We start from the raw sequence: 25,417 nt of genomic DNA, 5'->3' as shown, positions 1-25,417 counted from the left end.
CCAACATACACCCAATATCCCAGATGCTGAGGCCCCTTGACATTGTGGGCCCCATAGCTCCTGCTATGGCTAATACCGCTGTAGTTACGCCCTTAGGTGACCCAGATAAAGTTATGTCTAAGCTTTGTGGCATTGGTGGACTTGTGGCATTGCTGGACCGGCCCACCGGAGTAGCAGAGGATCATTAGATGGGCCAAGGACCTAATCCAACACTGGGACCAAGAGAACCTGAAATACACAACCACAACTGGAGACTACTATGTTTTATTTCCAATAAGTTGATGGGGATGGGCCCATAATATAATGTTGTGTGCTGGGTCCAAGGAACCCAGCTTGACCCTGACTTTAGCTCACCTGAGCCACGATACAAGACAATACGCATGATGACACCACATATTTAGACCTCATTTACCAAAACTGTCTTATTCTGTGACTATTTTTGTTTTCCATAGTGACAAATCAGAATTAATGGAGAAATTAGTTTTCTAACTTAAGCAAAACTGTGCACCCCCTTTAATGTTCTACAATCTAGTGTTTTCCTTCAGGCGCTTGTTTTGGATGACAATTTTTAACTATGAAATAACCATTGCTCATGGCTGACGACATGAGTGATCCAAGTGTGAGTCGGCACTAATGTGCCAGCGGGCGTCAAGGCAACCGGTATACAGCTAGATGGCATGTCATGGCATATAAGAATCATTTTTCCAAAAAGACGGGTAGCTTTTCATATTACGTTTTGTAGATTTTTGGAAAGATGTTTTGAGATTGCCCAACTTTGATTCAGAAACTTCGACTTGTTAAGAAACATAAATGGAGCTTTCTTATCTGGATATCCCCATTAAGAAGATCAGCTAAATTTATTAATCCCAAGTAGAGATGAGTGAGTCTATTTGTAGAATTGGTTCAGACCTGGCATTTTTCAGGCACCATATTGAATCGAAATATTTTCTGATTCCCTTTGAATGAATCTTTTAAAATGGCGGCTAATAATACCATCATTCATCGCAGAACACAGGGTGAGGGAAAATTAAAATAAAAATTGTTAAAAATTTATGAAACAACAAAAAATCTGTGTCAAGATGAGGTCAAGAAGGGGTTATATACCAATTTCCAGGACAATAGGAGAAACTTTGATTCGAGTTGAATAGATTACGACCCAAAACAAATCTTTTGAATAAGTCGGTGAAGCGTCTATGAAGCAAATCTTGGTTGGTCCAGTCATCCATAACGCCAAGTAACTTACCCTAACTAGGTAACATGTTTTTCAGGAAATTTTGGGCTATTCTTTAAAAGACAGGCAATAATTGTCTAATAATATGGGTTCCAACTGCTGGTACTCCACCGATCATGAAAATGGTCCATCTTACATTCTACCATTTGAATGACCATTGTACATTAGCACTACCAATCCCTTCACCAGTATGTGGTTGCCAATCATAGTCAAGTGCAGCGTTGATTAGAGCAGTGATGGACATCCACTTGGGACCCGATAACAATAAACAGTCTCCATCATTGTAGTTGGGCTTACTTACTTGGCTGTGGTAACGATGTTCCATCTACAAAACATATTACTTACAATCAATCAGTGGCCTCCATGGGTTATAGCTCAATACCAGCGAGGCTGGTTATTGGCTGGATCAGCCATGTGTAGTAGATGGGACATCAGCACCGCAGCCAAGTAACCAAAGCCTCGTGGTCAACACAGCAACTCCATATAAAGTGATGTCCTCCTTTCAAGGGATACACTCCACAATACCTTATGTAAAATGACGCCCAACTGTTCCACATAAAATGGTATCCCTTTCAAGAGGACCTTTCACGACCTCCACCAACCTACGTCTCTTTGCTCTGCAGATTCTTCATTTATTTTCCATTTATTTTCAGCAATATGTCAATTAGGGTCTCTAATGTCACATGGGATTTTGTAGCATAGAGAAAACAGGCTGGCACAACCCCCCCCCCCAACAGTAGATGCATTTAGTGCAGTAAAAACTGGAACTGACTGCACAGGATCGGCGAGGGCTACAGAAAAATTTTAATCTGTGCCAGAATCGGTAGACTCCACCTTTTAGAGAATGTGAAAAGTTGAAGTTGTCGGAGGTGGTTAAAGGTTCTGTTCATGTGCATCTCATAAAACAAGAACCATAAGTGAAATCACATTTTTCATGATTCCTCCTACAAAAGATCCCTAGAATGGTCCCTAGAACTTAATAATAATAATAATTCTTTATTTATATAGCGCACACAGATTACGCAGCGCTGCACAAAGCATGTCAAATTGGTCCCTGTCCCCAATGGGGCTCACAATCTAAACAACCTATCAGTATGTTTTTGGAGTGTGGGAGGAAACCGGAGTACCCGGAGGAAACCCACACAAACACGGACAGAACATACAAACTCTTTTTAGATGTTGACCTGTGTGGGATTCGAACCCAGGACCCCAGTGCTGCAAGGCAGAAGTGCTACTCACTCAGCCTCCGTGCCGCCCTTGTGTCTGATAAAAAATTTCCCAATGTGAACCATGTTCCCCACAGTGCTCCACATAAATAATGCTCCCATTAAGCTTCCCTTCGCCTCCCCAACTGTGTCACAGGATGTTCTCACGTCCTGGTTCATGTTGGCATAGTCATATCACCATCCTGTGCCTCTACTACTCTTCAGAGGCCAATATTTGGGCTAACATCATATTTCCAGTGTCCCAACACCACATAACCCCTTTACTTTACTTCTCTGCTTATCTGGTTTGGCTAGAAATATTGATTTCCTCATGCAAGTGACAGGTGGCGCTCTCCTCAGCCTTCTGCCCTGGGCAATGGTCCACACGTGTCTTGTGGCAAATACTCCCTGACTATGGGGTTGATCACTGATAAAAATGTAACAGAGCCTCTAGGCCTCAACACAAAATGTAACACACCCACATTTACCACGGGACATTTATAACCCTAGTTCCCACTTGTATTGCAGATGGGCATTCGGCCCCCCCCCCCTTGGGCACCAGGGTTTGGCTTCTGCCTCTGCTCCTTACATCTGGGCCCTGTGTGCCCGCAGGCTGCTATTCTAAGAAAAATAGTTATGTGATTTCTTAAGAGGTGCTACCAGTTCTTCTTGATGCCAATTATGTGGAAAGTGTCTCCACCTCCCTGACCTACATACAGAGACACCACATATCTTCAAGGATGACTGACACCCTATTTCATCATTGGGAAAACTACTGCAAATTTTTTTTGTGGCCTAGATAAAAATTTGTAATTTGTCATTTTTTATACCTTTATCTGGACTATATATAATACGGCTTAAATAGGGTATTTATTTTAATATACTGAAAGAAACACTTGACTTTAACTGTAAGCAACTGATTTGGGGCCATTGGAATTATTTCTCTAGTCCTCCCCGATCTTTAGTAATCAGCACTGTTAGTTTTGGCTATTTTCAATATGCTAATTAGGATCTCTACTGTCAGGTGGGTGGTGCCAGACAGTCTGCTCCGACCCAGGACCACTGATGACCTGTCAGCCAATAGCCTAATAAGCACATTGATCGTTGGAACCAGAACCAACATTTCTCGAAATGGTGGGGTCTTGGTGGAGTAAAAGAGAGACTATTAAAGGAAGAAAAGTGTTAGACTGGTTGGAGATCTTCTTTATCCCTGGCAGTTGATTTTTAAAAGTTGGCAGCGGGGCTCGTAGTAGGGTTCTAAAAATATGTTCTATTGAAATTGCAAGTTCTTGGCAGTCAGGAGATGCGTTGGACAAGGCGGCAAATTGATGCCCCTAACTACCAGCCATGCCTGTGATTGGCCAAATGGACACCCAGGCCAATCAAAGCCATGGCTGAGCTGTGCTTCCCTTGTACGTAGGCCAATCAAAGCCATGGCTGAGGTGTGCTTCCCTTGTACGTAGGCCAATCAAAGCCATGGCTGATGTGTGCTTCCCTTGTACGCAGGCCAATCAAAGCCATGGCTGAGCTGTGCTTCCCTTGTACATAGGCCAATCAAAGCCATGGCTGAGGTGTGCTCCCCTTGTACGTAGGCCAATCAAAGCCATGGATGAGGTGTGCTTCCTTGGAACGTAGGCCAATCAAAGCCATGGCTGAGGTGTGCTTCCCTTGTACGTAGGCCAATCAAAGCCATGGCTGAGGTGTGCTTCCCTTGTAGGTAGGCCAATCAAAGCCATGGCTGAGGTGTGCTTCCCTTGTACGTAGGCCAATAAACTCCATGGCTGAGGTGTGCTTCCCTTGTACGTAGGCCAATCAAAGCCATGGCTGAGGTGTGCTTCCCTTGTACTTAGGCCAATCAAAGCCATGGCTGAGGTGTGCTTCCCTTGTACGTAGGCCAATCAAAACCATGGCTGAGGTGTGCTTCCCCTGTACGTAGGCCAATCCAAGCCATGGCTGAGGTGTGCTTCCCTTGTACGTAGGCCAATCAAAGCCATGGCTGAGGTGTGCTTCTCCTGTATGTAGGCCAATCAAAGCCATGGCTGAGGTGTGCTTCCCCTGTACGTAGGCCAATCAAAGCCATGGCTGAGGTGTGCTTCCCTTGTACGTAGGCCAAACAAAGCCATGGCTGAGGTGTGCTTCCCTTGTACTTAGGCCAATCAAAGCCATGGCTGAGGTGTGCTTCCCCTGTACGTAGGCCATTCAAAGCCATGGCTGAGGTGTGCTTCCCTTGTATGTAGGCCAATCAAAGCCATGGCTGAGGTGTGCTTCCCTTGTACGCAGGCCAATCAAAGCCATGGCTGAGGTGTGCTTCCCTTGTACATAGGCCAATCAAAGCCATGGCTGAGGTGTGCTCCCCTTGTACGTAGGCCAATCAAAGCCATGGCTGAGGTGTGCTTCCCTTGTACGTAGGCCAATCAAAGCCATGGCTGAGGTGTGCTTCCCTTGTACGTAGGCCAATCAAAGCCATGGCTTAGGTGTGCTTCCCTTGTACTTAGGCCAATCAAAGCCATGGCTGAGGTGTGCTTCCCTTGTACTTAGGCCAATCAAAGCCATGGCTGAGGTGTGCTTCCCCTGTACATAGGCCAATCAAAGCCATGGCTGAGGTGTGCTTCCCTTGTACATAGGCCAATCAAAGCCATGGCTGAGGTGTGCTTCCCTTGTACGTAGGCCAATCAAAGCCATGGCTGAGGTGTGCTTCCCTTGTACGTAGGCCAATCAAAGCCATGGCTGAGGTGTGCTTCCCTTGTACGTAGGCCAATGAAAGCCATGGCTGAGGTGTGCTTCCCTTGTAGGTAGGCCAATCAAAGCAATGGCTGAGGTGTGCTTCCCTTGTACGTAGGCCAATCAACTCCATGGCTGAGGTGTGCTTCCCTTGTACGTAGGCCAATCAAAGCCATGGCTGAGGTGTGCTTCCCTTGTACGTAGGCCAATCAAAACAATGGCTGAGGTGTGCTTCCCATGTACGTAGGCCAATCCAAGCCATGGCTGAGGTGTGCTTCCCTTGTACGTAGGCCAATCAAAGCCATGGCTGAGGTGTGCTTCCCTTGTACGTAGGCCAATCAAAGCCATGGCTGAGGTGTGCTTCCCTTGTACATAGGCCAAACAAAGCCATGGCTGAGGTGTGCTTCCCTTGTACTTAGGCCAATCAAAGCCATGGCTGAGGTGTGCTTCCCTTGTACGTAGGCCAATCAAAGCCATGGCTGAGGTGTGCTTCCCCTGTACGTAGGCCAATCAAAGCAATGGCTGAGGTGTGCTTCCCTTGTACGTAGGCCAATCAAAGCCATGGCTGAGGTGTGCTTCTCCTGTATGTAGGCCAATCAAAGCCATGGCTGAGGTGTGCTTCCCCTGTACGTAGGCCAATCAAAGCCATGGCTGAGGTGTGCTTCCCTTGTACGTAGGCCAAACAAAGCCATGGCTGAGGTGTGCTTCCCTTGTACTTAGGCCAATCAAAGCCATGGCTGAGGTGTGCTTCCCCTGTACGTAGGCCATTCAAAGCCATGGCTGAGGTGTGCTTCCCTTGTATGTAGGCCAATCAAAGCCATGGCTGAGGTGTGCTTCCCTTGTACGCAGGCCAATCAAAGCCATGGCTGAGGTGTGCTTCCCTTGTACATAGGCCAATCAAAGCCATGGCTGAGGTGTGCTCCCCTTGTACGTAGGCCAATCAAAGCCATGGCTGAGGTGTGCTTCCCTTGTACGTAGGCCAATCAAAGCCATGGCTGAGGTGTGCTTCCCTTGTACGTAGGCCAATCAAAGCCATGGCTTAGGTGTGCTTCCCTTGTACTTAGGCCAATCAAAGCCATGGCTGAGGTGTGCTTCCCTTGTACTTAGGCCAATCAAAGCCATGGCTGAGGTGTGCTTCCCCTGTACATAGGCCAATCAAAGCCATGGCTGAGGTGTGCTTCCCTTGTACATAGGCCAATCAAAGCCATGGCTGAGGTGTGCTTCCCTTGTACGTAGGCCAATCAAAGCCATGGCTGAGGTGTGCTTCCCTTGTACGTAGGCCAATCAAAGCCATGGCTGAGGTGTGCTTCCCTTGTACGTAGGCCAATGAAAGCCATGGCTGAGGTGTGCTTCCCTTGTAGGTAGGCCAATCAAAGCAATGGCTGAGGTGTGCTTCCCTTGTACGTAGGCCAATCAACTCCATGGCTGAGGTGTGCTTCCCTTGTACGTAGGCCAATCAAAGCCATGGCTGAGGTGTGCTTCCCTTGTACGTAGGCCAATCAAAACAATGGCTGAGGTGTGCTTCCCATGTACGTAGGCCAATCCAAGCCATGGCTGAGGTGTGCTTCCCTTGTACGTAGGCCAATCAAAGCCATGGCTGAGGTGTGCTTCCCTTGTACGTAGGCCAATCAAAGCCATGGCTGAGGTGTGCTTCCCTTGTACATAGGCCAAACAAAGCCATGGCTGAGGTGTGCTTCCCTTGTACTTAGGCCAATCAAAGCCATGGCTGAGGTGTGCTTCCCTTGTACGTAGGCCAATCAAAGCCATGGCTGAGGTGTGCTTCCCCTGTACGTAGGCCAATCAAAGCAATGGCTGAGGTGTGCTTCCCTTGTACGTAGGCCAATCAAAGCCATGGCTGAGGTGTGCTTCCCTTGTATGTAGGCCAATCAAAGCCATGGCTGAGGTGTGCTTCCCCTGTACGTAGGCCAATCAAAGCCATGACTGAAGTGTGCTTCCCTTGTACGTAGGCCAATCAAAGCCATGGCTGAGGTGTGCTTCCCCTGTACGTAGGCCAATCAAGCCATGGCTGAGGTGTGCTTCCCTTGTGCATAGGCCAATCAAAGCCATGGCTGAGGTGTGCTTCCCTTGTACGTAGGCCAATCAAAGCCATGGCTGAGCTGTGCTTCCCTTGTACGTAGGCCAATCAAAGCCATGGCTTAGGTGTGCTTCCCTTGTACTTAGGCCAATCAAAGCCATGGCTGAGGTGTGCTTCCCCTGTACATAGGCCAATCAAAGCCATGGCTGAGGTGTGCTTCCCTTGTACATAGGCCAATCAAAGCCATGGCTGAGGTGTGCTTCCCTTGTACGTAGGCCAATCAAAGCCATGGCTGAGGTGTGCTTCCCTTGTACGTAGGCCAATCAAAGCCATGGCTGAGGTGTGCTTCCCTTGTACGTAGGCCAATGAAAGCCATGGCTGAGGTGTGCTTCCCTTGTAGGTAGGCCAATCAAAGCAATGGCTGAGGTGTGCTTCCCTTGTACGTAGGCCAATCAACTCCATGGCTGAGGTGTGCTTCCCTTGTACGTAGGCCAATCAAAGCCATGGCTGAGGTGTGCTTCCCTTGTACGTAGGCCAATCAAAACAATGGCTGAGGTGTGCTTCCCATGTACGTAGGCCAATCCAAGCCATGGCTGAGGTGTGCTTCCCTTGTACGTAGGCCAATCAAAGCCATGGCTGAGGTGTGCTTCCCTTGTACGTAGGCCAATCAAAGCCATGGCTGAGGTGTGCTTCCCTTGTACATAGGCCAAACAAAGCCATGGCTGAGGTGTGCTTCCCTTGTACTTAGGCCAATCAAAGCCATGGCTGAGGTGTGCTTCCCTTGTACGTAGGCCAATCAAAGCCATGGCTGAGGTGTGCTTCCCCTGTACGTAGGCCAATCAAAGCAATGGCTGAGGTGTGCTTCCCTTGTACGTAGGCCAATCAAAGCCATGGCTGAGGTGTGCTTCCCTTGTATGTAGGCCAATCAAAGCCATGGCTGAGGTGTGCTTCCCCTGTACGTAGGCCAATCAAAGCCATGACTGAAGTGTGCTTCCCTTGTACGTAGGCCAATCAAAGCCATGGCTGAGGTGTGCTTCCCCTGTACGTAGGCCAATCAAGCCATGGCTGAGGTGTGCTTCCCTTGTGCATAGGCCAATCAAAGCCATGGCTGAGGTGTGCTTCCCTTGTACGTAGGCCAATCAAAGCCATGGCTGAGCTGTGCTTCCCTTGTACGTAGGCCAATCAAAGCCATGGCTGAGGTGTGCTTCCCTTGTACTTAGGCCAATCAAAGCCATGGCTAAGGTGTGCTTCCCTTGTACGTAGGCCAATCAAAGCCATGGCTGAGGTGTGCTTCCCCTGTACGTAGGCCAGTCAAAGCCATGGCTGAGGTGTGCTTCCCTTGTACGTAGGCCAATCAAAGCCATGGCTGAGGTGTGCTTCCCCTGTACGTAGGCCAATCAAAGCCATGGTTGAGGTGTGCTTCCCTTGTATGTAGGCCAAACAAAGCCATGGCTGAGGTGTGCTTCCCTTGTATGTAGGCCAATCAAAGCCATGGCTGAGGTGTGCTCCCCTTGGACGTAGGCCAATCAAAGCCACGGCTGAGGTGTGCTTCCCTTGTACGTAGGCCATTCAAAGCCATGGCTGAGGTGTGCTTCCCTTGTACGTAGGCCAATCAAAGCCATGGCTGAGGTGTGCTTCCCTTGTACGTAGGCCATTCAAAGCCATGGCTGAGGTGTGCTTCCCTTGTACGTAGGCCAATCAAAGCCACGGCTGAGGTGTGCTTCCCTTGTACGTAGGCCAATCAAAGCCATGGCTAAGGTGTGCTTCCCTTGTACGTAGGCCAATCAAAGCCATGGCTGAGGTGTGCTTCCCCTGTACGTAGGCCAATCAAAGCCATGGCTGAGGTGCGCTTCCCTTGATACACGGAGATACCTTATCACTAGGTAAGTATAAGTGGGATTTTGTGCCTATATGGTTTCTCTTTAATAATCTTCATCATCAATCGCATAGAGCAGTGTGAGAAAGAAGATATAGAATATGGCTGATCACTTGATCCCGTCTAAAAGTTTCTTTCTCTATAATTCTTAGATTTATTTAAATATGAGACTAAGGCTCCTTTCACACGAACTTTGATGGGACCAATATCCAGCAGAAAATATCGTCCCCAGAGAGCCCTTGGTACCCGGCCACAGTTCAGTGACCACACACGTACCGCCGATGGGAAAAATATAGAGTGTGCCGTATCTTTTCCTGGTAATAAGGTCGGGCGCCATGTGTCGCTATGAAGAGGGGAGGGGTGAGAACCACTCACCCCTCCTCCTCTCCAGCTGACCAGCCCGATGGATGAAGGGAGAAGAAGAGAAGATCGGGGAAGGGATCAGGGTTTTAGTCATTTTTTGTTGTTGTGAGTTTTTGGTTTAGTGTTCCTTTTAATAATAATAACTTATAAGAATTAGGTTATTAAGTTCCAAAGGTTTAACACACGGCAATGTACAAGTTCTCCTTCCCCAAGGCTCATTGCAAGGTAACACGCACCTGGAAGGGTTACAGTTTGTATTTCCAGCACTGGCACTGTGCGTGTCACCCACTAGCGGGTAATTATAGCGGATGGTGCCCTTTCACATGTGGTGCCATTATTGTTACTCTCCTCTGTACATGTTATTACTCACAAAGGTCAATGGATTTTTAGGCTTTGTTATATTTTTAGCCGTTAGGCAATATTCCGAGAGTACGGTTATATGGATTTCAGCAGTAGGTCGTTGCTTTGTATAGATGATTTTTTTAAAATCTTTTTTGGGTCACTACAAAGACTGCAATAAAAACTGATTATCATAAATGTATTGGATAGAATAATGAAAGAATATTTTAATAAAAGTGTGACATTTGCTGTGTAAGGGTCTTGGAAGATACGGAATGATTGGGGGGATTGGTGCATGTGGTCCATTACTAAAGATACACAATGGGGCACACTGGGGCAGAGTTACTTACCCGGTCCTGTCCCGATCCAGCGCCGCGTTCTCCATCGAGGATTCGGGTCCGGCCGGGATTCACTAAGGTCCATGCGCCCAATGTCCACTAGGTGTCGCTGCTGTGCCGAGGTCCGCTGGAGTTCGCCGGAGTTCACCAACCAATGCTGGGTGCAGGTAAGCGCGTGTCAAGAGACACTTTTTAAAAAAAAATACGGCGGTTTATCTGAATCCGTCAGGTTTTCCGATGGCCACGCCCCCTGATTTCTGCATTGAGCATTCCAGATGCTACAGGGAAAGATGTGTAAGGGTGACAGGACCACCTAAATTACAATACAAAATTAGAATGATACAAATATTGGGGGATGATTTGAAGGTAATTTTAGTTTAATCAGGGGTCTAATAATTAAAGAGCCTCATTAAAGGTCTCAATTACGTAGTTTGGTCTGGGATCTAAAAATGTTGTGGTCCTTCCTGGGTCTGATACTTTTGAGATGTTTTCTGAAATTTTGTTATGTCTTGGAGTTGGGCCATTATGAAATTCAACCCTGGAGTTTTTTCTTAAGGGGCCCAGTAGGACTGATCACCCCCCAGGTTACCACTTAGTTTCAGGCTCCAACTTATCATTTTCAGGTACTAGTATAGGTCTCCTTGTTAGGCGGTATGGAATGACATCACCACCAAGTGGCGGGAATAGGTGTCTGGAAAGTGCATCATTTGTATGTATGTGTCACCTAAGGGTTAATGATTTCATTTATTTGAAAATGTATCTTTCCTGAGGTGTAGCAGGCTGTGATGGGTTGGCAGGTTCAGAACATTCCAGACTGTGCAGAAGTCTATAGATAGAAGCTCAGTTTGGGTTTCTGGGTTTCTTAGTTTCTTAGTTGCTATTTTTGTGCTCTTCTATCTCTTCTATCCCTGCTGGCCCTGATGGGCATGGATGAGGCCTATGCTAGGATTGAGTTACCGTGACACCTGCAGCTAAGCCAATATCAAGCCAACCACTCAGTTCCTAGTCAAAGCCCCCCATACACTGTTGACTCCCAGTGGGGATGTTGTAGTTTGAAATATTATGGGTCAGGCCTGGGATCTGATGAGTTAAAGGAAACCTACCATTTAGAATGGCAGGGGTAAGCTGTAAGTACCGAGCACCAGCTCAGGGTGAGCTGGTGCCGGTACTTACTTTCGTTAGTGTTATAAACCGCGGTATCGCGGTTTTAACACTTTAAACTTTAGAGCAGTAGGGGCTTCGGCGCTGCACGCGACCGTGCGCGCGCAACATCTCCGCTATTTCCTATGTAGGCGTGCGCACGATCGTGTGCTCGCAGCGCCGAAGCGTCTTCTGCTCTAAAGTTTAAAAAGTGTTAAAACCACGATACCGCGGTTTATAACACTAACGAAGGTAAGTACCGGCACCAGCTCACCCTGACCATTCTAAATGGTAGGTTTCCTTTAAGGGTGTGATCTGGTTTTAGGTGCAATTTTAATAGGTGAAAAGACATTAACTGAACAGGTGAAGGGCATTTGTTGAACAGGTCTCCCCTTCAAAAACAAATTCTCCCGTTCAGTTCATGTTTCTCAATTTAAAAAAACCCACCAAAAAACTGATTGTGGGGCAGTTTTAACTGCAACATGTGAACATATTCTAAGGGTCTGGTCTGGGGTCTAATCATTTCTAGACACTTTTAGCATAGGTTGGATGTTTCTTCTCAAGTTGAGGGAGACATTCAGACCGTTTGTATCAGGCCCAGCCTTTTCTAGTTGTGGCCCTTATAATTACAGTTGTCTCTGACTGTAGGAGTAGTCCTCCTCCATTATGTCTGCAATAGCAGCCCACCCACCAAATCAGCGCTTGTGCCCCCTAGTGAATAGCTTCTCCCAAAACTTTAGCAATAAGCTCCCCCTAGTGGAGGCAGCAGAGAGACAGAATTTTATCATGAATCTTTATGGGACTCACAGATATATATTTGCTGAAATTAATCAGTGCAGACATATTTAACTATTTACTGTCCATGCAGATAGCCAGGGATATATTTACTATACAGAACCTCAAATCATATTGTTAACCCCTCCATAACTTATACATAGTCGCACCCTGCACCACAATATTTCCAATAGTAAGTTACTCAATCAGGTTGGGGATGTGGAACCTTTAAAAGACGGAATTTCCAAGTCAGAGAAGCTTCCAGTAAGTGAACTCCTTCTATTGTAGAAGGATTACAAATAATTCATGTCATCTCTATATCAGAGCGGGGAATTGTCTACGTGTGCGGCGGCTGGAGGCTGCGCCTGATCCTGCGATGATGTAACCGGGGCCCCGGACATCTTTATACATTCACATTGACTCATGTAGGTGTATATTTTACATCCCAGGTATAAGCTGTTGTATACGGAATATTAATACTAATTGTCTATGGAGCTGAGCCAGGACTACGATTCACCTTACTGCCCTAAATATTCTGGCCAAGCTTATGGGCTATGGTGACAAATGTCCAGGGTCCCAGGAGCCCCGAAAACCCTCGTACCCCAGTAGCAAACCCTGTAATATTTCACAGTAAATGGGAAATAATAGATTAATTGCATTAATTGTATGTTGGAGTATCTTATTGGAACTAATTTGCGGTATAGTTTGGAATGTGAATTAGAATATTATGAGAACCATATGGCGGTACTATGAGGGTTGTTTCAGAAGCTGAGCCCACATCACATATGGTGCAAAGCTAAAACTTTCTGTATTATTGAACCAATTATTATGGAACCTATGGATGACCTCCTATATAACTGCCATAACATTGGGAATCACACATGTGAGAGGACACAGGCAGAAATACACTGGTTTATTCCGAATAAAAGGAGGAGCAGCCATAAATCCTCCCAAAACCAAAATCATGATCTGTCCCAGTGCTCCTGTATCATGTGTATATATATATATATATATATATATATATATATATATATATATATATATATATATATAGATATACAAAGAGGTGAGGCAGCACTCGGGAAAAGTTATGAACTCGGGTGCAATTCCCAGGACCTGAACCAAGGTCCATCAAACCATAGAACAGCAAAAAAAGGCAGCACTCCGAGATTTGTGGAAATCAGAAAAACATACTCATTTATTCACACATGTGTCAAGGCTACGTTTCGGCTCCTTGCATCTGGAGCCTTTCTCAAGCTTGAGAAAGGCTCCAGATGCAAGGAGCCGAAACGTAGCCTTGACACATGTGTGAATAAATGAGTATGTTTTTCTGATTTCCACAAATCTCGGAGTGCTGCCTTTTTTTGCTGTTCTATATATATATATATATATATATATATATATATATATATATATATATATATACTGTATATAGGGGGATGTATCATACACTGGTGCATGATGTTCCTGCATATGATTTAAACACCTGCCAACCACGAAACTGACCGGATCTATCGGGAGGCTATTGGTCCTAATAGATATCCGGTGGTGTGGGCTCAGTTGCCAGTAGCATCGTACACCATACATAGCAAAGTCTATAGCTAGTGCACAGGTGAGGACGCGGAGTATCTATCTATCTATCTATCTATCTATCTATCTATCTATCTATCTATCTATCTATCTATCTATCTATCTCATATCTATCTATCTATCTATCTCATATCTATCTATCTATCTATCTCATATCTATCTATCTATCTATCTCATATCTATCTATCTATCTATCTCATATCTATCTATCTATCTCATATCTATCTATCTATCTCATATCTATCTATCTATCTATCTATCTATCTCATATCTATCTATCTATCTATCTATCTATCTATCTATCTATCTCATATCTATCTATCTATCTATCTATCTCCTATCTATCTATCTGTCTATCTATCTCCTATCTATCTATCTGTCTATCTATCTATCTATCTATCTAGAAAAAAGAAAAGTTCAAGCAGCATAGCAATTGTTGGAGACTGGTTAGCCAAACAAAGTTGATAGTGTGCAAAGCCGTAATGGGTCCTGGCCAGGAAAAGGACCCTCCAATAACCAAATGACGAAAAGGCAGCACAAAAATTGGGTGAAAAAACGGTGGTTTAATCCATAAAAGACGACGTTTCGGCTTGTGAGCCTTTCTCAAGTGAGGTTACAAGAGCAAGTGAACATATATATACTCTATCTGTACAATACAGTGATTAATACAAAATTCACGATAAAGTGCATAATCGACAAAGTGCAGTGCTTACTCACAGTACATTCAAAGAATACATGATTACAGTGTATTATAGGAGTATATAAATATACAATAAATGTTATAAACGTGTAAAACTATGCAAAAACCTCTTAACAAGGTAATTAATATCTATCTATCTATCTGTCTGTCTGTCTATCTCCTATCTATCTATCTATCTATCTCCTATCTATCTATCTCCTATCTATCTATCTATCTCCTATCTATCTATCTATCTATCTATCTCCTATCTATCTATCTATCTATCTATCTATCTATCTATCTATCTATCTATCTATCTGTCTGTCTGTCTATCTATCTATCTATCTATCTATCTATCTATCTCCTATCTATCTATCTATCTATCTCCTATCTATCTATCTATCTATCTATCTCATATCTATCTATCTATCTCCTATCTATCTATCTACCTATCTATCTATCTATCTCATATCTATCTATCTATCTCCTATCCAGGGGCGGACTGGGAATTTAAAGTGGCCCTGGAAAAAGATTAAAAGCGGCCCCATGATATAGGCAGGGCCAATTTACTTTAGGCGTGGCCATCACAAGTAGGCGGAGTCAACTAACCATAAGTGACAATAAGGGTGATGCCACACGCACTGGGGTGGATCGCATATGTGTTTGTACGTAAATGCATGCATCACAATGAGCATCCGGTGTCCCGCATTTACACAATATGCGTTTGCATAGAAACGCATATGCGATCGGCCGTGGCCCGCCACGATGCGTTTTGATTCAGTTACAAAACGGAATCAAAACACTAAGGCGCGTTCACACGTTGCATGTTGGCCTGGGTTTTCATTGTGTTTGAAACGCATTACAACAGCTGAGAGGTGATTTGCCTAATTACATTACTGCATTTCAAACACAATAAAAACCCAGGCCAACATGCAACATGTGACCCCTCCCCCCACACACACACAGCAGGCACCAGCACCATCTCCCCACACACACACACACATACAGCAGGCACCAGCACCATCTCCCCACACACACACACACATACAGCAGGCACCAGCACCATCTCCCCACACACACACACACATACAGCAGGCACCAGCCCCATCTCCCCCCCCCCCCCACACACACAGCAAGCACCAGCACCAGCACCATCTCCCCACACACACATACAGCAGGCACCAGCACCATCTCCCCACACACACACACACACACAGCAGGCACCAGCACCATCTCCCCACACACACACACACACAGCAGGCACCAGCACCATCTCCCCACACACACACACACATACAGCAGGCACCAGCACCATCTCCCCACACACACACACACACAGCAGGCACCAGCCCCATCTCCCCCCACAAATACACACACACACAGCATGCACCAGCCCCATCTCCCATACACATACACAGCATGCACCAGCCCCATCTCCCATACACATACACAGCATGCACCAGCCCCATCTCCCATACACATACACAGCATGCACCAGCGCCATCTCCCATACACATACACAGCATGCACCAGCGCCATCTCCCATACACATACACAGCATGCACCAGCGCCATCTCCCATACACATACACAGCATGCACCAGCCCCATCTCCCATACACAGCATGCACCAGCACCATCTCCCATACACACACACAGCAGGCACCAGCCCCATCTCCCATACACATACACAGCATGCACCAGCCCCATCTCCCATACACATACACAGCATGCACCAGCCCCATCTCCCATACACATACACAGCATGCACCAGCCCCATCTCCCATACACAGCATGCACCAGCCCCATCTCCCATACACAGCATGCACCAGCCCCATCTCCCATACACACAGCAGCAAGCACCAGCATCATCTTTCATATACACACTCAGCATGCACCAGCCCCATCTCCCATACACATACACAGCATGCACCAGCCCCATCTCCCATACACATACACAGCACGCACCAGCCCCATCTCCCATACACATACACAGCACACACCAGCCCCATCTCCCATACACATACACAGCATGCGCCAGCCCCATCTCCCACACACACAGCAGCAAGCACCAGCATCATCTCTCATACACACACACAGCATGCACCAGCCCCATCTCCCATACACATACACAGCATGCACCAGCCCCATCTCCCATACACATACACAGCATGCACCAGCACCATATCCCATACACATACACAGCATGCACCAGCACCATATCCCATACACATACACAGCACACACCAGCCCCATCTCCCATACACAGCATGCACCAGCACCATCTCCCATACACATACACAGCACACACCAGCCCCATCTCCCATACACATACACAGCATGTGCCAGCCCCATCTCCCATACACATACACAGCATGCACCAGCCCCATCTCCCATACACATACACAGCACACACCAGCCCCATCTCCCATACACATACACATACACAGCATGCGCCAGCCCCATCTCCCATACACATACACAGCATGCACCAGCCCCATCTCCCATACACATACACAGCATGCACCAGCCCCATCTCCCATACACATACACAGCATGCACCAGCCCCATCTCCCATACACATACACAGCATGCACCAGCCCCATCTCCCATACACATACACAGCATGCACCAGCCCCATCTCCCATACACATACACAGCATGCACCAGCCCCATCTCCCATACACATACACAGCATGCACCAGCACCATCTCCCATACACATACACAGCATGCACCAGCCCCATCTCCCATACACATACACAGCATGCACCAGCACCATCTCCCATACACATACACACACAGCAGGCACCAGCCCCATCTCCCATACACATACACAGCATGCACCAGCCCCATCTCCCATACACATACACAGCATGCACCAGCACCATCTCCCATACACATACACAGCATGCACCAGCCCCATCTCCCATACACATACACAGCATGCACCAGCACCATCTCCCATACACATACACACACAGCAGGCACCAGCCCCATCTCCCATACACATACACAGCATGCACCAGCCCCATCTCCCATACACATACACAGCATGCACCAGCCCCATCTCCCATACACATACACAGCATGCACCAGCCCCATCTCCCATACACATACACAGCATGCACCAGCACCATCTCCCATACACATACACACACAGCAGGCACCAGCCCCATCTCCCATACACATACACAGCATGCACCAGCCCCATCTCCCATACACATACACAGCATGCACCAGCCCCATCTCCCATACACATACACAGCATGCACCAGCCCCATCTCCCATACACATACACAGCATGCACCAGCACCATCTCCCATACACATACACACACAGCAGGCACCATCCCCCCTACCACCCCTCCAGCACTCACCTCTTCCTCCATGCTGCCAGGCCCGGGCTGTGCTGTGGGGGCGTGGTCTCCTGTGTAATGTGCAGGGCTGGGCCTGTGAGGAGCCCAGCGCTAGGGCTGACATCTGCAGGGGAGAACAGGCTCCTGCACTGCCACCCCTGCTGTGCATCCATATCATAAGGTTAATTTATCATATGGATGCATCAGGGAGGGAGGGCAGTGCAGGAGCCTGTACATAGGAAGTGATGTGCCCGACAGCTCGACACATGTAGTGAGGGAGAGGAGGAGGGGCCAAGCGGAGGAAGGGACCGGCCCTATCAGCTGCTCAGGGCACCGGCCCACCGGGAAGTCTCCCGGTAAAGTCTATGGCCAGTCCGCCCCTGCTCCTATCTATCTATCTATCTATCTATCTATCTATCTATCTACCTAATTTCCATCTCATATGTATGTAGGTATCTATCTAGTATCTACCTAATATCTTTATATTTCACTTATTATAATTTCCCAGTAAAAGGTAATGTCCATATGATCTGCCTTCCCCATGTAGCCTGTTCCAGTACATGTTAGTATATTGGGCAGACGCCGGGGCTCCTGTAGTGACTGTACACGTTGTATGACGCTGCATTCTTCGGATGTTTTCGGAGGTCACTGGAGGATCTGAGTAATAAGGGTCACTCCTCATGTGACTGCGGGGAGGCCGAGGGCCCCATGAGCTCATCATGAGGATCACATGGAAAATACTACAATGTTATCAGGAAACTTTCCGATATCCACTGACCTCATACAATGTCAATAACCACCATATACAGAACAGCTGGAGCGTTACATCATGGGAGAAGTATCACCTGGGATTTCAGAGATATCGGGGCTCATTTGTCATTTTTTTCCCTTGTTGTTGGTGTTGTTTGCGTCTTTTTGCTGCGTAATAGCTGTTTTGTGCTTTTTTTAGAACGTTGCGCCTTAATTCGCCATGTGTTTTTGCGCCCTATTTGTCAGTATGTTGCGCCATTATGTTTGCAACTGATTTATTATACTACTGCTCCTGTATAATGTGCAGTAACACACCAGTCCTGACCAGGCTTAGGAAAGGCAATGGTATGATTTGAGCAACAAATTGCGCATTTTTTAAAATTTGCACCTAATAAGGCACAAAAAATACCTACTTTTGACAAAGAGCCAAAAATCTCCCGTTCCACCACATCCCAAAGATGCTCTATTGGATTGAGATCTGGTGACTGTGGAGGCCATTTGAGTCCAGTGACCTCATTGTCATGTTCAAGAAACCAGTCTGAGATGATTCCAGCTTTATGACATGGCGCATTATCCTGCTGAAAGTAGCCGCCATCAGATGTTACAGGGTACATTGTGCTCATAAAGGGATGGACATGGTCAGCAACAATACTCAGGTAGGCTGTGGCGTTGTACCAAGGGGCCCAAAGAGTGCCAAGAAAATATTCCCCACACCATGACACCACCACCACCAGCCTGACCCGCTGATACAAGGCAGGATGGATCCATGACACCACCACCACCAGCCTGACCCGCTGATACAAGGCAGGATGGATCCATGCTTTCATGTTGTTGACGCCAAATTCTGACCCTACCATCCGAATGTCACAGCAGAAATCGAGACTCATCCGACCAGGCAACGTTTTTCCAATCTTCTACTGTCCAATTTCGATGAGCTTGTGCAAATTGCAGCCTCAGTTTCCTGTTCTTAGCTGAAAGGAGTGGCACCCGGTGTGGTCTTCTGCTGCTGTAGCCCATCTGCCTCAAAGTTCGACGTACTGTGCGTTCAGAGATGCTCTTCCGCCTACCTTGGTTGTAACGGGTGGCGATTTGAGTCACTGTTACCTTTCTATCAGCTCGAACCAGTCTGCCCATTCTCCTCTGACCTCTGGCATCAACAAGGCATTTCCGCCCACAGAACTGCTGCTCACTGGATGTTTTTTTCTTTTTCGGACCATTCTCTGGAAACCCTAGAGATGGTTGTGCGTGAAAATCCCAGTAGATCAGCAGTTTCTGAAATACTCAGACCAGCCCTTCTGGCACCAACAACCATGCCACGTTCAAAGGCCACAAATCACCTTTCTTCCCCATACTGATGCTCGGTTTGAACTGCAGGAGATTGTCTTGACCATGTCTACATGCCTAAATGCACTGAGTTGCTGCCATGTGATTGGCTGATTAGAAATTAAGTGTTAACGAGCAGTTGGACAGGTGTACCTAATAAAGTGGCCGGTGAGTGTATAGTGCCAGATGTATCACTGTAGCTGCATTCAAGTTTTGTTGTTGCGCCTTACAGAGAGGCATCACCCCAGCATGAAATAACCTTCACAGCAGCACCCATGTGTGTGACACCCAGCACCCAGTGACCTCCTCAGCAGGGGTTTCTCCTGGAGGGGATCCCCCAGTGCTGGTCTCCTGCTGCACCCCTGTAATTCTGCACAGTATCCCCCTCAGACTCTGCTACATGGGGACACTTCTCTGTACTGTCTCTTCCCCGCTCATTTCTCTTCTATCCTGCTACACGGGACACTTCTCTGTACTGTCTCTCCCCCACTCACTTCTCTTCTATCCTGCTACACGGGACACTTCTCTGTACTGTCTCTCCCCCATTCACTTCTCTTCTATCCTGCTACACGGGACACTTCTCTGTACTGTCTCTCCCCCATTCACTTCTCTTCTCTCCTGCTCTGAGTTGCTGCTTTTGCAGATTATTTATAAATAGAAGCTCCTGAACTGTAAACAGAGGCTGCATGTAGTGTAAACACTGGCTGAGACCTGCTGCTGTACTCAGGGCCCGCACTAGCACTGGACATACCTAGGCAAATGCCGGGGGCCAAAGCTACTAGGGGGGGTGGCACATAAGGCTGTACATAAGGAATCCATCGGGTTGCGGGGTGGCTGTATTTAATCAATCCATAGGATGTGAGGGGGCTTATATAAAATAAAAATGAGGGGGCTGTATGTTATGATAAACTAGGGAACAGGAGACTGTTTTAGTTTCTGAATTTTTAATACTGCCTTGTGAGTTCACTGCAAAGAGGCCCACTGAGGCTCTGCCACCCAGGGGCCTACTGAGGCTCTGCCACCCAGGGGCCTACTGAGGCGCTGTCACCCAGGGGCCTACTGAGGCGCTGTCACCCAGGGGCCTACTGAGGCTCTGCCACCCAGGGGCCTACTGAGGCTCTGTCACCCAGGGGCCTACTGGGGAGCTGTCACCCAGGGGCCTACTGAGGCTCTGCCTCCCAGGGGCCTACTGAGGCTCTGCCACCCAGGGGCCTACTGAGACTCTGCCACCCAGGGGCCTACTGAGGCTCTGTCACCCAGGGGCCTACTGAGGCTCTGTCACCCAGGGGCCTACTGAGGCTCTGCCACCCAGGGGCCTACTGAGGCTCTGCCACCCAGGGGCCTACTGAGGCTCTGCCACCCAGGGGCCTACTGAGGCTCTGCCACCCAGGGGCCTACTGAGGCGCTGTCACCCAGGGGCCTACTGAGGCGCTGTCACCCAGGGGCCTACTGAGGCGCTGTCACCCAGGGGCCTACTGAGGCGCTGTCACCCAGGGGCCTACTGAGGCGCTGTCACCCAGGGGCCTACTGAGGCGCTGTCACCCAGGGGCCTACTGAGGCTCTGCCACCCAGGGGCCTACTGAGGCTCTGCCACCCAGGGGCCTACTGAGGCGCTGTCACCCAGGGGCCTACTGAGGCGCTGTCACCCAGGGGCCTACTGAGGCTCTGTCACCCAGGGGCCTACTGATACCTGGAGCCGACCCTGGCCCCGTAACCTGGTACCAGTTATTTTTTTCATGCAGCCCACCCCCAAGCACCTCGTTTACTTTTAATTATTCTCGGACAACCCCTTTAATTTCCAAACTCAACATCTTCTCATTTCTCTTACAGAAGTCATGGGCTCCAGGGTGTGGTACCTGCACCTGCCTGTAAGTGACGGCTTCTCCTTATGGAGGTCCAGATGATGTATGTGGCATTATTGGCAATGCTTTCTGGGAAAAGTATGTAAATTAGCTCCACTTCAAAAGTCTCTCTTTTGCCACCTATAGGAAGCTAGTAATAACTCCACTCCACAGAGAGCACAGAGAACAGCAGTGTGAGGACTTGGGAGCACTTGGGGAAGCATAGGTGGCGCTAGAGAGACATTTTTCTTCCTTGTGAAGAGGAGATGACTGAATCCATGGACATCACTTATGGCCCAGGAGGTTGCAGTGAGAACCACAGATCTGCAGATGTTTCCCTTGTCACTTTGACAAAGAAAATGTCAGGTTTGGAAGGTTTATGTCGTAAATATATGAGATGGATAATCCAAAGCATTTCTGTGCAGATTCCTCTGGGCCGGATCCCACTAAGGAGCGGTATCACCTGCACATGGACAATCACTGCGGAGTGCAGGCGTCTACTGCCACCTGCTGGAGGAACCGCAGACCTGCACCGGGAAGAACTTTCTATAGAACATTTGGAACGAATAAAAAGGGGTCTCTGTCAGGTCAGAGATATTGTTCTCATTTCTACTTTTAAGAGAACAAATGTGTGTAAGTATAAGCAGTGCAGCCGCCTGCCAGCCAGATGTCCGCTCTATAAGGCGGCTTTGTTGGCGATGTGCGTCCTCCTGGCATACGTTTAGCAGGGCCAATAGTGTAACATCACATGAACAACCCCTGACCATGTCATGTCTAGAACTGGATGGTTCCTGAGGGTCCAGGGCCCTCCAGAACCATCATGGTGCGCCCAATACATGACATTGACCATGACCTTGTCCCATATATGACCTTACGTAACCTTATATATGCAGAATATATGTAAATGTAAGGGCAGATGTGTCTCACATTTTGCAATTTGCCCTTTTTTTTTTAGATTTTTCTGTTCTTTGATTTATATACGGCTGATTTCCTTTAGATAAATCGTTCTCTTGTTTGTGCAGTGTCTGATATTTGCACAATTTTGGATGCAGAATACACATAACAGTTGCCTACGCCTGGTGGGGACTGGAATGTATTTGTAATTTTTTTTTTTACTATTTAGGCGCAATCAATGATACATCATGCACCAACATATGCCATAAGGCCCATTTCAAATATGAATTACGTGCAAATCAGGAGAAAGCTGAGAGCTGAGAGCTTCATGAAGGCATGAAAAATTCACAAAAATGTGCAAATACAAGAAAAATGGAAAAAAAGGGGAAAAAAATTAAACAAAAAAAGATACCGCTGTACATTAGTGTCATGGCACTAGTATTATACATTCCAGAGGCTCCCAAAATGTCATTACCTGGCTCCAGGATATTTTGCTGGTGTTCTTGGTGAAAGTTAGAAGAAAAAAAAGAAAGGATGAAGAAACAAAAGTAGGACAAAGATATGAATAAAAGAAGGAAAGAAAAAAGAAGTAAGGTCAAAATAAGAGAGAAAAAGAAATAAAACGAAGGAAGGAAGGAGCAAAATGGGAAGGAAAATAGAAAGTACATACAAATAAAAAGGAGGAGGGACAGGGGGAAAGATGGAAGGAGAGTCGATAAAGGGAGAAAACATAAAGAGAGAGAACAGACAAGAAAGGAAGGGAGGGAGGAAGAAAAGGAAAAGAAAGGGAGATGGGATGGAAGGGAAGTAAGGTATGATAGATAGATAGATAGATAGATAGATAGATAGATAGATATATAGATAGATATGAGATAGATAGATAGATAGATAGATAGATAGATAGATAGATATGAGATAGATAGATAGATAGATAGATAGATAGATAGATGCAGTGTCGGACTGGGTTTCCTTAGGCCCACAGGACAAAATCAATCCGGGGGCCCACTCTTCATAATACCTCAGTAAATAAACTCTAGCAGCCTCCAAATTGTGATGTTTTCTGATGGACCTCTGGGGTTCAGTATTGGGTTGAGCCAGGGGCCCACTGGAGGATCCTCTGGTACTCTGGTGGGCCAGTCTGACACTGGATAGATGATAGATAGATAGATAGATAGATAGATAGATAGATAGATAGATAGATATGAGATAGATAGATAGATAGATAGATAGATAGATAGATAGATAGATAGAATGGAAGGAATATAAAGAAGAATGTAACAAAAGACAGGGGGAAAGTCAATAAAGGGAGAAAACAGCAAAGGAGGGAAAGTAGAAGAGTTAATGAAGAAAAAAGGGGAAATAGAAAAAGAGATAGAAGAAATGTAAGAAAGACAGAAGAAAGTCAAGAAGCAATGAAGAAAAAGAACAATGAGGGATGAAAGAATTGAAGAACAGATAGAATGTTCAGGTAACTGTATGTGCTCCTGTATTAATCTACTGTACACACAGGGGGCGCTATCATGTCACATAGGGGGACATTAATCACAGTGGGGTCTCAGGTTCGCCTATTTTTGCACCTGGTTTGTTCTTCTTTTTGGCTCCTGATCTATGATGGATCTGGTTCTGCCTTAGTAAATGCACTTTGGATTTGTCTCATGTCCGATTCATTTGCGCCTAAATTAGCACCAAATTTGTCTCAAATTGTTAGATCTCATTTGTGAGCAATAATGAAAAAAAAATGAGAAAATGTGACAGAACGTTCAGGGCTTCATCTCTGCACAAATAACTATCTTGCTGAAAAAAAAATTCTTGCTGAAATGAGTCTTTGCCTTTTTTATTATAATTTACATGAAATGGAGACTGATAATATTCTCAGATCTGTACAATAAGACAATAATCACTCCCAGAGATGATCCCATAGACAATAATCACTCCCAGAGATGATCCCATAGACAATGATGAAGTCGTTACTGGAGAAATTTTACATTTTAAACTGCTCCGAAGTATTTTCCATGTTGCATGGAGGGAATTTTTCATTTGGGAACCTAAAATGTATGTTTTTAGTAATGAAAAGGGAAGTTTTTTGGGAGTGCAGCTGCTCAGAGTAAGTGCATTTTTGCGCCTTTTTTTGTGCCTTTTTAGGTGCAATTTTGTGATAGATCCTGTGCAAACATCTGTATAGGACGCACTCAATGGGGCACATTTACTTACCCGGTCCAGTCGCGATCCAGCGGCGGGTTCTCCGACGGTGATTTGGGTTCTGCCTTGATTCACTAAGGTCCGTGCGCCGATATTCACCAGGTGTCGCTGCTGCGCCGAGGTCCGCCGGAGTTCACCTGCTTTTTTCTGGTGTATGTGAGTGCTTGATCTTGCGACACAAATGGCTTTTTAAATTCCGCGGTTTTTCCAAATCCTTCGGGTTGTCTGGTGGCCACGCCCCCCAATTTCTGTCGCGTGAAAGTCGGTGCCAAAAATCGATTGCGTGCGCCACAATCCCGTGAAATAGAGCGCAAAGCGGAAATATTCGGGAAAAACCTGACGGATTAGCGGGTGCGGACCCTTAGTAAATGTGCCCCACTATGTCAGATAAGGACTCAAAACCACTAAGTGCCGAACTTTGCCATGCGCCAGATTTTTGCACTAAAAGACGCTCAAAACAGCCTAACAGACTATGATTAATGTCCCCCTTAGTGTCAGTAAACATCCAGCTCTGGATTCTATATTCTGTACCTATATATAACTTCAGCCACTAGGGGGCGCCCTATGTATATACCAGCCGTCCATCAGCAGGGAGAGGGCCCGATGCTGGGGATGGCTCATACATGGTGTCTGATAAGATAACTTCCACTGCTGGGTCATCAATTTTCAAATGATTTTCTTTATTTAGCAGAAGCGTAGTGATCAAAAAAATATATGGAAAGTTTCAGCCAAACCAGATCCTCGTCAAGTATATGGTATGACAC

Source organism: Engystomops pustulosus, chromosome 2 (genome assembly GCF_040894005.1).
Source record: "Engystomops pustulosus chromosome 2, aEngPut4.maternal, whole genome shotgun sequence".
NCBI lineage: Eukaryota > Metazoa > Chordata > Amphibia > Anura > Leptodactylidae > Engystomops > Engystomops pustulosus.
This window is presented reverse-complemented; position numbering follows the sequence as displayed.